A 16,016-nucleotide genomic window follows, 5' to 3' on the forward strand; every position below is an offset into this window, starting at 1 on the left:
TTATTTTATTTGGGTTTACTACATATAGTAAACCTAGATAAGATATATATACTGCAGAGGTTCTTCCTGAGGAGTGAGAGGTCCCATCCCCAAATCAGGCTTCCCAGCCCAGGGCACCTTTGTCAGGAAAAGGAGTCCCCACAACATCTGGCTGTGAAAACCAGTGAAGATTATATTTGAGAGACACAAAGGACTGTGGGAGACCAAGACAAGCTGCTCTTAAAGGGCTAGTGTACAAACTCACTCACTTTAAGCTTCAGTGCAGGGGCAGCACCTCAAAACACACCAGGGATATATGGGGAAAAACTAAATTGACATTTCAGAGTGAGATCTGGAAAGGCAGGGGTCAGGACAACTCTCTCAGGGGACAGAAGCACTGGCAGGCACCATTTTTCTCTGTGGAGCTCTCCTCCCATCTAGTCTGCCCTGCATAGGCAGGCACAAAATCTGTGCTCTCCATTAACCTGGATAACACCATTTGCCCCAATTTTATAATTGCCTGAGGCCCTGCCCTCCCAACTCACTCCCTGGCTCAGGCCCCTTCCAGTGGCTCCTCTACATAAGTGGTCTGCTTCAGCTCATACTGTAGACTTTCTCCCAAATCTGCAAACCACACAAATGGAGGCCAGCCTCAGCAAGTAATTTAGCTTCTGCCAAGTGGTCACAGGCCCAGTACCACTGACAACAATTCTTAACTTAAATTGTAACTCCCATTGGATGGCCCCAAACCTGGTAAAGGCAGCACTTAGTCTCAGCCTATAACGTAGCTCTAACTAACTGGTCACAAGCTTGGCATAAGTGGTGACTGGCCTCAGCTCACATTGTAGTGTCCTCCAAAAGATTTCAAGCCAGGTACAAGAGGTAACTGGCCTCTGCTCACATGATAGACTCTCTCAAGTACCTCCAATCTCAGCACAAGTGGCAGCTGACATTGGCCTGTACTGGAGCCCCTCTGAAGGAACTCCAGAGCCAACACACCCTGTAGCTGGTGGCCATCTTCAGACTGTACCAGAGCCCCACCTAACAAGCTCCACACTTTCAAAGGGTGGCCTTGGCTGGCACCATAACCTGCTAAAGTGATTCTTGCTCTGGGGAGTCAGCTACCAAATAATAGCTTGCCCACTGTGGTTGGCCCTTATAGTCAGTCAGCCAGAGGATCAACACCACTCACTGACATGACAGTATCAATCAAGGTCCGACCACAAACAAAGGGGCACACAAACCCACACAGGGGATACTCTAGAGCGCCCAGCTCAGAAGGCCAAGGAGACTGTACCACTGGATCTTATAGGTCACCTTTTACATAAGGCCACTCTTTCAATACTGAGAGAAGTAGAAGATCTACATAATACATAGAGATAAACACAAAGAGTCTGCCAAAATGATGAAATGAAGAAACATGTCCCAAATGAAAGAGCAGAACCAAACTCCAGGGGGAAAAACAAACAAACAAACAACTAAATGAAATATTGGCAAGCAATCTACCAGATAAAGAGTTCAAAACACTAGTTAAAAGGATGCTTAATGAATTTGAGAGAAGAATAAATGAGCTCAATAAAAACTTCAACAAAGAGATTAAAAAAAAAACATAAAAAAAGGAACCAATCAAGAGTAAAGAATATAATAACTAAAATAAAGAACATACTAGAGGGAATTGATAGCAGATTAAATGAAGCAGAGAATCAAATCAATATTTTGGAAGACAAGGTGGTAGAAAATATCCAATTAGAACAGCAAAAAGAAAAAAGAATTTTAAAAATTAGGATAGTTTAAGGGACATCTAGGAGAAAATTAAGTGTACCAATATTTGCATCACAGAGGTCACAGAAGGAGAAGATAGATGATTATAGATAAATAGATACGAGAGAGAGAGAGAGAGAGAGAGAGAGAGAGAGAGAGAGAGAGAGAGAGAAATCCAAACAGAACACTATAGAATTCATTCATATACAAGAGAAGAGAGCATGAGAATAAAAAAGGAACAGAAAACCACAAAGACAAACAGAAAATAATTAATAAATTGGCAATAAATACATACCTATCAATAGTTACTTTAAATGTAAATTGACTAAATTCTTCAATGAAAAGACATAGGGTAGCTGAAGGGATAAGAAAACGAGACCCACACATATACTACCTATAAGAGACTCACTCCAAATATAAAGAAATACACAAACTGAAAATTGAAAGATGGAAAAATATAATTTATGCAAATTAAAATTAAAAAAAGCTGGGATAGTCATATTTGTACCAGACAAAATGGACTTTAAAACAAAATCTGTAACTAGATACAAAGAAGGATGTTATATAATGATAAATAGATCAATCTAAAAAGATGATTCAACTCTTGTAAACATTTACATACCCAATGTAGGATCACCTAAAGACAAATGTCATATGATTTTATATCATATCATATGATATAAAGCAAATATTGATAAACATAAAGGGAGAGATTAATAGTAATACAATAATAGTAAGGGACTTTGATATCCCAGTGACATCAATGAATAGATCATTCAGACAGAAAATCAACATAAATGACACATGAAACCAGCTTACTATACTCATAGGACATATCTCTAAAAGCAGTAAAATATACATTCATTTCAACTGAACATGGAACATTTTCTAGGATAGACCACATGTTAGACCACAAAACAAGTCTTGATAAGTTAAAAAAGATTAAAATCATATTAAGCATCTATTCTGATCACAATTGTATGAAACTAGAAATCAACTATAAAGAGAAAACTGAAAAACACACAAACAAGTGGAGGCTAAGCAATATGTTACTAAACAATGACTGGGTTAAGAATGAGCTCATGGAGAAAATTAAAAGTTACCTCGAGACAAATGAAAATGAAAACACCTGACTCAAAAACAGCCAAAGCAGTTCTAAGAGGGAAATAATAGCAATACATACCTATCTCAAGAAACAAGAAAAATCTCAAATAAACAGTTTAATCTTACAGGTGAAAAAACTAGAAAGAGAAGAACAAACAAAGCCCAAAGTGAGTAGAAAGAAGAAAATAGTAAAGATCAGAGCGGCAATAAAATAGAGCTTTAAAAAAGACAATAGAAAAAAAATCAATGAAAACAAGAACTGGTTCTTTGAAAAGATAAACTAAATTGATAAACCTTTAGCCAGACTTATCAAAAAAAGAGAGCCCAAATAAATAAAATTAGAAATAAAGGAGAAAAAGTGACATTTAACACCACAGAAATACAAAGGATTATTAAAAAAAAATACTGTGAACAATTGTATTACAACTGATTGGACAACCTGGAAGAGATAGATACATTCCTAGAAACATACAATCTTCCAAGGCTGAAGCAAGAAGACACTGATAATATGAACAGACTGATAACTGGTAATAAAATAGGATCAGCGATCATAAACCTTACAACGAACAAAAGTTCTGGATCAGATGGCTTCACAGGAGAATTTTATCAAACATTTAAAAAGGAATTAATACCTATCTTTCTCAAATTATTTTAAAAAATTGAAGAGGAAGAAAGTCTGCCAAACTTATTTTAGGAGGCCAACATAGCCCCGATACTAAAATCAGTCCAAGAAACTGCAAAAAAAAGAATTGCTGGCAATATCCCTGATGAACACAGTAGATACAAAAGTCCTCAATAAAATATTAGCACACCAAATTTAGCAATACAAAAAAAAAAATTAAACATCATGATCAAGCAGGATTTATTAATGGATGTAAGCTTGGTTCAACATCTGAAAATTAATTAATGTGATAAATGACATAAATAAAATGAAGAATAAAAATCATATTATGTCAAAAGAACAGAAAGAAATTGACAAAATTCAACAATTTTTTTTGATGAAAAGTCTCAGCAAAGTGGGGATAGAGGGAACATCCCTCAACATAATAAAGGCCATATATGACAAACCCACAAGTAATATCATAATTATAAAGATCATATATGAGAAAATCAAAGCTAACATCATACACAATGATAAAAAGACGAAAGCTTTTTCTTTAAGATCAAAACAAGACACTTTTATTTATGACACTATTGGAAGTCCTAGCCACAAAATCAGACTAGAAAAAAAAATAAATAAAAGTTATTCAAATTGGAAGGAAAGATGTAAAACTCTCATTATTTGTAAATGATATAATACCATATTTGGAAACTCCAAAGATTCTACCAAAAAAACTGTTAGAAGTGATATATGAATTTAGTAAAGAAGCAAGATACAAAATTAATACACAGAAATCAGCTGCATTTTTTATACACTAATAACAAACAATCAGGCAGAGAAATTTTTTTTTTAAATTCCATTTACAGGAGTGGTGGAGTGAGAGATGTCCCAGATTTCTCCCCTTGAAACAACAATAAGCCAAACATCTAAAACTCAACAAAAAACACCCAAACTGCACACAAGCATGTCTGAGCTAGGGATCTGCAAATAAGAGCTACCACAGGTCAGAACCATGGGAGTAGTGGGGTAGACTGGGAGAAACAAAGAAGCTGCCTCTGGCAGCCTAAGCTACCAGCAGGAGGACGAGGAGGTGGGGCAGGTTCCCTGAACAGCTCTGTCTGAGAGAGCTGTGAGTTCCATGCAGTGGAAGTCCACAGGGAACAGGGAAGAAAGCAGAGAAGTGAGGATGACAGAGAAGCAACAGATGATTATTACCAGCCCTGCTGCAAAATACAAGGCTGAGGTGCCTCCCCATCCCCCAACATAGAGGGCAAATCATTCCAATTCTTCTAAGACTGAACTCTGCAGAGCCCCAGAGGATTCTGAGCAAACACGACTGAAACTATCACTAACAATGACAGGAACTGAGACTGAGGGTAGCAAGCATGATTGAATATTTATAAAAACAAAAAAAGACTTTATTAAGACCTTATATAAAGCAGGGATCCAAGAGGATTAGATATCACCTAATGGAAGCCAAAAAAAAAAAAAAATGTCTTCTTAGCAACAGGCTAAAGAGAGACCTTTATATAATAAATTTTCTTTCTGGAAAAAAAGCAGAATGCACTTCCATTAATGCCCAGGTGGATAAATAGTTCATTATACACCATGAACAACCAAGGTGACAAGGCAGCTCAGGAAGAAAGAGCAAAATTTCCAGAAAATAGGCTTACGGACATGAAATACATGACTTAAATGACAGAGAATTCAGGATGATACTTCTGAAAAAACTCAATGAAATCCAAAATAATTAATATCAACAATTCCAGGAATTGAAAAAAGAACTAGATGAACAGAATGAGTTCTTTAGCAAACGATTGAAACCTTAAAAAGTACCAAATAGAACTGCTGGAGATGAAGAACACGCTAAAAGAGATGAAAAATGAAATAGCAAACCTGGAAAATAGTTGACCAAGTGGAGGAAAGGGTCAGAAATCTAGAAATAAATCAGAAGGAAGAAGAGAGAAGCCAAAGAATGAGCAGGGATTAGAAAGCATTTTCAGACAAATAGTTGATGAGAATTCTCCAGATCTAAGGAACAAACTGGAGCTTGGAATTCAAGAAGTCAGCAGAACACCCAATTATCTCAACCCCAAAAGACCTTCTCCTAGACACTTTATATTAAAATACTCAAAAGCCAATGACAAAAAAAGAATTCTCAGGGCAGTCAGGGGAAAAAGACGGTAACTTATAAAGGAAAATCCAACAGATTATTGTCAGACTTATCAGCACAAACCTTAAAGCAAGAAAGGAGTGGAATCAAATATTCAAACTATTAAATGAAAGGAATTACCAGCTAAGAAAAATGTATCCAGCAAAGCCCTCCTTTAGATATGAAGGAGAACTAAAGACCTTTCCAGACATACAAAAATTAATGAAATTCTCCACTATGAGGACTGCATTACAGGAAATATTGAAAGGGAACAACACACTTTAAAGAAAATGACAAAAAAAAAACCACATAAGTATGAGTAAGGTGACTTGCAGGACATTATAAGCTTAAACAATAAGAAGAGATTTGCTATTACAAAATAGTAATGAACATTTCAGCACACATAAGGACAAATTGAAAACATGGCTGAAAGGAGAGGATTCAAAGATCCGAGTTCACAAAGGGGAATAGATTCAGAACTGAAGTATATAATATAAAACTAGAAGCAGCAGAGGGAAAACCCACAAAACCAAATGAAAACACACACACACACACACACACACACACACACACACACACACACACACACACAAGGACAAGGAAGCAATGGAAACACCGAGCTATCAGAAAGCAAAATATAAAATGGTTATAGGAAAACCTCATATTCCAAAAATAACCATAAATGTAAAAGGATTGAACTCACCAATAAAAGGGCACAGAGTTGCAGACTGGATCAGAAAAAAAAATCAACCACACGCTGCCTCCAGAGACACATCTCAGTGCCAAAAACAAATATAGACTCAAAGTGAAAGGGTGGAAAATGATATTTCAAGCAAATGGCATTCAGAGAAAAGTGGCAGTAGCAGTACTAATATCAGACAAAATAGACTTAGAAATAAAATGGTAAAAAAAGATACCGAGGGACCCTTCGTGATAACAAAGTGAATCATGAACCAAAAAGACATAACACTTATTAATTTCTATGCTCCAATCAGAGACCCTAAAGTATATAAAGCATTACTAACAGAACTAAAGGGAGAAACAGAGCAAAACACTATTGTAGTAGGGGACCTAAATACCCTACTGTTGGATATGGACAGATCAACCAAACAGAATATTAATAAGGAAATAACATTCTTAAAAGACACAGAGCCTTTCATCCCAAAAGAGCTGATTATACATTCTTCTCTAGTGCACATGGAACATTCTCAAGGATCGACTACATACTAGAACACAGCGATAGCCCCAACAAATATAACGGGGTTGAAACCGTACCAACCATATTCTCTGATCATAATGTTTTGAAACTAGAGATCAACTATAAAAAGAAAGCAGGAAAAACCACAAATACATGGAGATTAAATAACATGCTACTGAAGAATAACTGGGTCAGAGAAGAAATAAAAAGAGAGACAAAGAAATACATAGAAACAAATGATAATGATAGTACAACATATCAACATATTTGGGACACGACAAAAGCGTTCATAAGAGGAAAATTCATATCATGATAGGCCTATCTCCAAAAACAAGAATGAGCCCAAATAAACAACCTAACACATCATCTTAAAAAACTAGAAAAGGAAGAACAAATTAGCCTAAAGTCAGCAGAAGGAAAGAGATAATCAAAATTAGAGCAGAAATAAATGAAATTGAAAACAAAACAATAATAGAAAAAATAAATGCACAAAGAACTGGTTCTTTGAGAAGGTTAATAAAATTGACAAGCCCTTGGCTAGACTCACTAAAGAAAAAAGAGAAAGGACACGAATAAACAAAATGAGGGATGAAACAGGAGAAATTACAACAGACACCGCAGAAATACAAAGGACCATACAAGAATACTATGAAAAATATATAACACCAACTTTAATAACCTAGAAGAAATGGACCAGTACTTAGAAAAAATACAACCTTCCTAGACTGAATCAAGAATTGGAAAATATAAATAGACAGATGGGCAGTAAAAAAATGGAAACAATCATCAAAAACCTACCAAAAAATAAAAATAGGAGTAGATTGCTTTACCAGTGAATTCTATCAAATATTCAAAGATTTAATACCTCTTCTCTTCAAACTTTTCCAAAAAATTGAAGAGGAGGCAATACTTCCCAATTCATTTTGTGAGGCCAATATTACCCTGATACAAAACCTAGTAAAGATAACACAAAAAGAGAAAACTACGGACCAATATCTCTCATGAACAGAGATGCAAAAATCCTAAATAAGATACTAGCTAACCAAATAAGCAACATATTAAAAAGATTACACACCACGATCAAGTGAGCTTCATCCCAGAGTCACAGGGATGGTTCAACATATGCAAATTGATTAATGTGATATACCACATAAACAAATTAAAAAATAAGATTCATATGATCATATTAATAGATGCAGAAAAAGCCTTCAACATGATACAGCATCCATTTATGATCGAAACACTTAACTAAATCAGTATAGAAGGAAAGTACCCTAACATAATAAAGGTCATTTATGACAAACCCTCAGCCAACATTATACTCAATCGTGAAAAACTAAAAAAATCTTCCCTCTAAGATCGAGAACAAGACAAGGCTGTCCACTATTGTCACTCTTATTCAATATAACATTGGAGGTCCTAGTGAGTGCACTCGGGTAAAAGAAAGATTTAAAAGGCATCCAAATAGGAAACAAAGAAGTCAAACTATCACTATTTGTGGATGATATGGTTCTCTATATAGAAAACCCTAAAGACTGCACAAGAACACTACTAGAAACAATAAGCAAATAAAGTAAAGTTTCTGGATACAAAATCAACATTAAAAAATCCATAGCCTTCCTATATTCTAATAATGAAGTGTCAGAAAAATAAGTAGAAGAAATAATTCCTTTTGCAATTGCAACAAAAAGAATAAAATCCTTAGGAATAAATCTAACAAAACATATGAAGGACTTATCTAATGAAAACTATAAGACCCTGTGAAAAGAAATTGAAGAAGCTACAAAGAAATGGACAGATATTCTGTGTTTTTGGATTGGAAGAATCAACATAGTTAAAATGGCCTTATTACCTGAAGCATTATACAGATTTAATGCAATCTCCATCAAATTTCATTGGCATTTTTTAAAGAAATAGAACAAAAAATCATCAGATTTGTATAGAAGCACAAAAGACCCTGAATTTCCAAAGCCATCCTGAGGAAACAAACAAACAAACAAACAAACAAAAACCAAACAAGGGTAGAGGCATCACTCTGCCAGATTTCAAATTATACTACTAAATGACAGTAATCAAAATGGCATGGCATTTGCAGAAAAATAGACACACAGACCAGTGGAACGGAATTGAGAATCCAGAAGTAAATACATGTTTATATGGGCAATAATTTTCAACAAAGGAGCCAAAAACATACAGCCTTCGATAAACACCTAATATCCAAAATATACAAAGAACTCATACAGCTCAGTAATAACAACAACAAAAAACAAACAATCAAATCAGAAAATGGGCACAGGACCTGAACAAACACTTCTCCCAAGACTTACAAATGACCAACAAACAAATGAAAAGATGCTCTCCATCGCTACTTATTTGGTAAATGCAAATCAAAACCACAGTGAGATACCATCTCCCACCTGTTAGACTAGCTGTTATCAACAGGATAATTAATAACAAGTGTTGGAGAGGATGTGGAGAAAAAGGCACCCTCATACACTGCTGGTGGGACTGCAAATTGGTACAGCCACTAGGGAAAATAGTATGAAGTTTTCTTAAAAACTAGGAATTCATCTACCATATGATCCAGAAATCTCTCTACTGGGTATTTACTGCAAAGACTTGAAAACATATATCTGAAAATATATTTGCACACCAATGTTCATAACAGCATTATTCACGGTGGCCAGGACATGGTAACAATCGAAGTGTCCTATGATAGATGATTGGATGAAGAAGCTCTGGTACATATATACAATGGAATATTACTCAGCCATAGTAAGAAATGAAATATTGCCATTTGTGACAACATGGATGGACCTCAAGATAATCATGCTAAATGAAATACGCCAGACAGAAAAAGTTGAAAATCACATGATATCACTTATATGAGGGATATAAAACTAAAAGCAACAAATGAACAGGATAAACAAACAAAGACTCTTAAACATGGACAATAGACTAGTGGTTACCAGAGAGTAGGGGAGGATAGAGGAAGGTGAAGGTATATTGGGTAAATGGGGTCACATATGTGGTGATGGAAAGAAATCTAACTATGGGCGGTGAACACACGATACAATGTATGTATGCCTTACTGTTGAATTGTACACCTGAAACTTACTGGATTTCGTTTACCAATGTCACTGTATAAAATAAATTAAAAATAAGTAAGTAAGTAAGTAAGTAAGTAAGTAAGTAAGTAAATAAATAAAATAGTTGGGGCTGTAAAGTATAACATAAGGAATATAATTGATAATATTGTAATAACACCATATGGTGTCAGATATATCAGGATGATTGCTTCTTAAGTTATATATATGTATAATCACCATTTTATACACCTAAAACTAATATAACATTGCATACCAATTGTAATTGAAAAGTAAAAATAGCTTTAAAAAATATTAAATAATCCCATTTACAGTTGCATCAAAAATAGTAAAACTGCTAGAAATAAATTTAACCAAGGAGGTAAATGACCTTTACTTAGGAAACTATAAGACGCTAAAGAAAGAAATTGAGGAAGAAACAAATAAATGGAAAGACATACCATGTTTATGAATAGGAATAATTAACATTATTAAAATGTCCATACTTCCCCAAACAATTTACACATTTAATGAAATCCTTATCAAATTACCAATGACACTTTTCACAGAACTAGAGCAAATAATCTTGAAATTTATATGGAATCACAAAAGATCCTAATGAGCCAAAGCAATATTGAGAAAGAACAAAGTTGAAAGGTATTGTAAGTCAAAGCAATTCTGAGAAAGAACAAAGTTGAAGGTATTGTGCTACATGATATCAAACTATATTATAAGACTATAGTAAAATAGCATGGTGCTGGCATAAGGACAAAAACAAAGATCAGACTTATGGTCAATTAATCTATGACAAAAGGGGAAAGAATATACAATGGGATAAATAGTGTTGGGAAAACTGGACAGATACATGAGAAAAAATGAAACTAGACTACCTTCTTACACCATATCTAAGAAGAAACACAAAATGAATTAAAGACCTAAATGTAAGACTCAAAACTATAAAAATTCTTGAAAAAAACATAAGCAGTAAATTCTCTGACATTGCTCTTAGAAATATTTTGTCTGATATATCTCCTTGGGCAAGGGAAACAAAAGAAAAAAAATAAATGGAACTACAGCAAACTAAAAAGTGGTTACTTATTTAATCATTTGGCTTGTGCCCACATTTTATCTAGTTCCATTTTTATTTCACCAGAGGTGCTTTATCCAAATACAAGATCTATTAATAAAGTAAACGTCACCTTGCCTAGCTAGGGTATAGTTAAGAGCAATTCTATTGTCTAATGTAACTTATAAAGAGACAATCTACCAATTGGGAGAAGATATTCACCAATGATATATCCAATAAGGAGTTAATATGCAAAATTTATAAAGAACTCACACAGCTCATCACCAAAAAACTAACAATTCAATTTAAAAATGAGCAGAAGAACTGAATAAGCATTTCTCCAATGAGAATATACAGATGGCCAATAGACATATGAAAAGATGATCAATATCACTAATCATCAGAGAAATACAGATTAAAACTACAATGAGATATCATACCTATCAGAATGGCTATTATCAATAAATCAACAAATAACAAGTGTCGGCAAGGATGTGGAGAAAAGGGAATCCTCGTGCACTGTTGGTGATTGCAAATTGGTGCAGCCACTATGGAAAACAGTATGGAGTTTCTTTAAAATATTAAAAAGAGAACTACTTTATGATCCAAAAATTCCACTCCAGAGTGTTTGTCTGAAGAATGCAAAAAATACTAATTCAAAAAGATATATGCAACATTATTTTTATTGCAACATTGTTTACAATAATCAAGATTTGGAAGCAACGTGTCTTTCAATAGATTAATGAATAAAGAGGATGTGGTATCTATCTGTCTGTCTATTTGTCTGTCTGTCTATCTATCTATCTGTCTATCTATCTATCTATTTAGCTTCATCATCATCATCATCACCATCATCGTCATCATCATCACCATCATCGTCATCATCATCATCATCATCTATCTAATCTATCTATGTGAGCTTGTAGCGATGGAGAACAAACTGATCGTCATCAGACAGGAGGAGTGTTGGGGTAATGGGTCAGAAAATTGAAAGAGATTAAGAAATCAAATTGGCAGTTATAAAAATAACCATGAGATGTAAAGTACAGCATAGGAAATACAGTTAATAATATTGTATTATTTATGTATGGTATTAGATAGTTACTAGACCTATTAGAGTGATCATTTTATATGGTACAAATAACTGTTGTACATCTGAAAAAAATAATATTGTATATAAATTATGATCAAAAAACAAATTAAAAAAGACTAAATTCTTTGAGTGCAGGGGCCGGGCCTTTTAATTGGGTATTCCCAGGGCCAAGCAGAGCACCTTGCCCTTAGAATTTCCTGTTACTGTGAATTTTAATTCATTAATCAAAGAGCCACTATTTACTTTCCTACCAATGTAATTATTTCCAGCTGTTACCAGAAAAATAAGCAGAATATCTACAGGACAGGCATTAAAAGTGTGTCAATATTGTTTTGTGCCAATATTTAGAGTTAGGGCCCTTCACTCAGCTTTCTGCAGGCACTTGCTCTCTAGCTACCTGGCTCATTTGTTTTTGGTATTGCTATCTCCTGGACTGATAGTATTGACAGGATGGATTTTTCTCATTAGTGTCAGCAATAATGAACTGTGTAATGATTAGAAATAAATAGACCACAAGTCATCTAAAAAGCAGATTCTGAAAATACTTAATACACATTCTATTATGGCAAACTAGCATCTTTCCTTATGGATTAAATATTTATAAATAAAATAATTCATAAGAAAAAAAATAAAAAATTAAGACGATGATAAAGAGTACAGAAATAATTCAAGTTATCTCTGTTACAGGGTTTTTCAAAAGAAAAATAGCTTGAGATAATAACTGACTGTCTAATTTCTCACAAAATTTTCATGAGAAATCTAAATATAATTACTGAGAATAAATAAACAAATGTAAAAAGAATAAAGGTTTTTTGGTCCAACTTTTCAGCAATGATTGTTTTAAAGTATGGGTACTTTAAAACAATTTTTCAAAATCTTTTGGTAACTGAAAACTTAGAGTTGTACTAAGTTAAATTTAAAAAATGAAAATGATTGAATATCTAGACTATTTTAGAATAATATGAAATACTGAAACATTAATTGCTAAATTAATCTAAGTTTACCTACTTTTGGCTTCTTAATACAGAAAAACTAAAGGTTTTTGGGTCAGTTCATAAAATTGTCTTATGCTATATATTAAGGAAATGCATGTTTTTAAATATAATAATATATAGTTTGCCAATCAAAGAGCCTATTTTATGGAGGTTATGAAATGTGTACATAAATTTACCAATCTAATGAATGATAATTGCTTTCTTTTGGTTGATACTAAAATTAAGCTTTCTAAGTGTTTAGACTTCTAATTAATATGGAAAGAATGAATACATGTCTTCAGTTAAAGAGGGTATAAAATGTAAAGATATGTTTTCATTAAGAAAAATAAAAATAATTTTATTATGCTTATTATAGAATTTAACCTCTTTTAGTTAGGTGCCTAAATTAAATTGTTATTATATGGTTTTTAAAAATTAATCAAGTTTTAATATCAATGATATACTTATGTAAAGTTAAAACTTAATGTTATTTCTCTGTTAAAAGAACAAAATTTTTCTGTATTATTGATCTGCTCTTAATAAGGGATTATAAAGTGAAAACAAAGATTTTATATTTTATTTATTTTTTGTACTCTTTATTATCAGGTCTTTAATTGCTTAAGTAAATTGAGTCTTATTAATATTAAAAGAGCTAAAATTTTGTTTATAACTATGAACTTTCTGTACTCGCCTGCAAAGTCTTTGTCACTATGATTAAATAACTTGTTTTGTTCTACCATGATCTATGACCAAATGGTTTAAAACTTTTGATATATTTGACAAAATTTTCAAGATTCAAAAATTAAAGAGTCATTTTTTTGACCTTTGAGATTTTTTAAGAAGTTTGGAATTTTTCAGAAGAATCCCTGAAACATTTCAAGATTTGTTTTCTCTCATTATAAAAGGGGAAAATAAACAAATCAGGCATATTTAGTATGTTAAATTAACCAAGAAACGTTGTCAAGTAAATAATGCCAAAAAATTTATAGTCTTTCTGTGTCTCTGAAAATTGTAACTCATATGATGTTTTTGAAATATAAACACCCAGAGATTAACCAAAACATTGCCCACAGAGACTGAGGAAAATGTGGCCTTCTAAAAATACAAATTGCTGTATAATTTCCCTTACCAAAGTTGATTTATAGAAGATCTATGATTTTTACAAAACTACTAGAAAATAATAAGGATAAAACTAAATGACTATAATACATAGGATGTATGTTTCCAGTGGAGGAAGGTATATGACATGGAGATGCACTTTTCTTAAGGAAAAGTAGAATAGAATATATTTTTTGGATAAAGAAGGATATAAAATACATGCATTTTTTGTAAAGAAAAAAAAAGGAAAGGAATTTTGTCCTAAAATAGAATGATTGTTTCAAAATAAAGGAAAAGATAGGACAAAAACTGAAAGGTATATGTAGGTTTCAGCAGGTTTGTGGAAGTCGCAGAAGGTTCATGAAGGAGGGATTTTGAGAAAAGGATTTTATATATGGTAGAGCTAACTAAGATTGAAATGGACACCCAAATCGATTGCATTATTTATATGTACTATGCATGTGAACTCTCACCAGATCTTTAACCATGGCCATTATGTCTTTTATTGTTTACAGACAATTATTGTTTTACTCTAATATTTTTACAAAAATGTTTTTACACCAATGTTTCATCTTAGAGAAATTCATGGAGAAGACTCTGATATTCTAAAATATGGACTTCTAATTAACTTTAAAAAACACAACACTGTCTATGGCCATGCCACCCTGAACACGCCCGATCCTATCTGATCTTGGAAGCGAGCAGGGTCGGGCCTGGTTAGTACTTGGATGGGAGACCACCTAGGAAGACCAGGTGGTGTAGGGATAATACAAACAAGCAAACACACAAAAAAACCACAACAGTGAATTGGGTAAAGATTTACAGAACTCTAAGGAAAAACTGGATTAATAAAATTATGCTACTAGAAGACCAAAATCAATAAGAATTAATAACATAAGACTAAATAAACTGATAAAGATAATTATAATTTTTATGACTTGTTCTATATAATATTACTGGTTTTTGATCCTCTCTTTCCAGATATAAGAAAATTTTTTTCTAAGCTACCAATGACCTATAGCAATTTGGTAAATTATATCTTTGTAAGCAAAACTGAAGCATTTATCTATTCCTTTTTACATGATCTCTCCAAAACTTTAAGTATTCTTAACTACTCTATGTGTGACTAAATTTAAAGGTATTGACTCTTGGAATCATGTTTCCGACTTTAAAGAAAGCTCTTACACCTAATTGAACTGCTTAACCAACAGAGTATTTAAACTTAAAATTAGTAGGAAATGAAGCAGATGACATCTGTTGTGCACAGCTAACCAAAGATTCTGGACTAGGCCTGTATAATCTATACCTTCCTTTACCTCCCCCTCCTCAGCTTTAGTTCCTTTCTATTTCACAAAAAATATGAGAAGCCAAGCACTCACTGTAATAGTTATTTTTCCCTTTTTCTTCTGTCTGGGAAGACAACAACATTGGGCATCATATTTAAACCTACTTGACAGGTCAAAATATGCAAATTGTAGCACACATAGTCAAGGATGCTCAATAGCTGGTGATGTCAGCCCTAATAAAGATATCAGATTTGAAAAGATATTTTTTCCTTGATGAGGTGTTGCAATGACCACCACAATAATAGCCAACTGGAAAAATATTTAAATTCCCTTGCATAAGTTACATTAGACAATAGAATTGCTCTTAACTATACCCTAGCTAGGCAAGATGGCGTTTACTTTATTAATAGATCTTGTATTTGGATAAAGCACCTCTGGTGAAATAAAAATGGAACTAGATAAAATGTGGGCACAAGCCAAATGATTAAATAAGTAACCACTGATATTCCATGGTTCTTTAATATCTTCAGTTGACTGCCCTCAGGTATCACTTTCTGGTTCAGACCTATTCTTCAAATTGGAGTTAGAATTTTGTTTGATATTATAGGAATTTTTGCT

General features: G+C 33.3%; 1 pseudogene; it reads left to right on the forward strand.

Annotated features, from left to right (window-relative positions):
- Positions 1–14,759: 14,759 nt before the first annotated feature.
- Positions 14,760–14,877, forward strand: LOC111733663 (annotated as a pseudogene).
- Positions 14,878–16,016: the final 1,139 nt, after the last annotated feature.

The sequence above is a fragment of the Pteropus vampyrus genome, unplaced genomic scaffold, assembly GCF_000151845.1.
Source record: "Pteropus vampyrus isolate Shadow unplaced genomic scaffold, Pvam_2.0 Scaffold607, whole genome shotgun sequence".
In the NCBI taxonomy this organism is placed as follows: domain Eukaryota; kingdom Metazoa; phylum Chordata; class Mammalia; order Chiroptera; family Pteropodidae; genus Pteropus; species Pteropus vampyrus.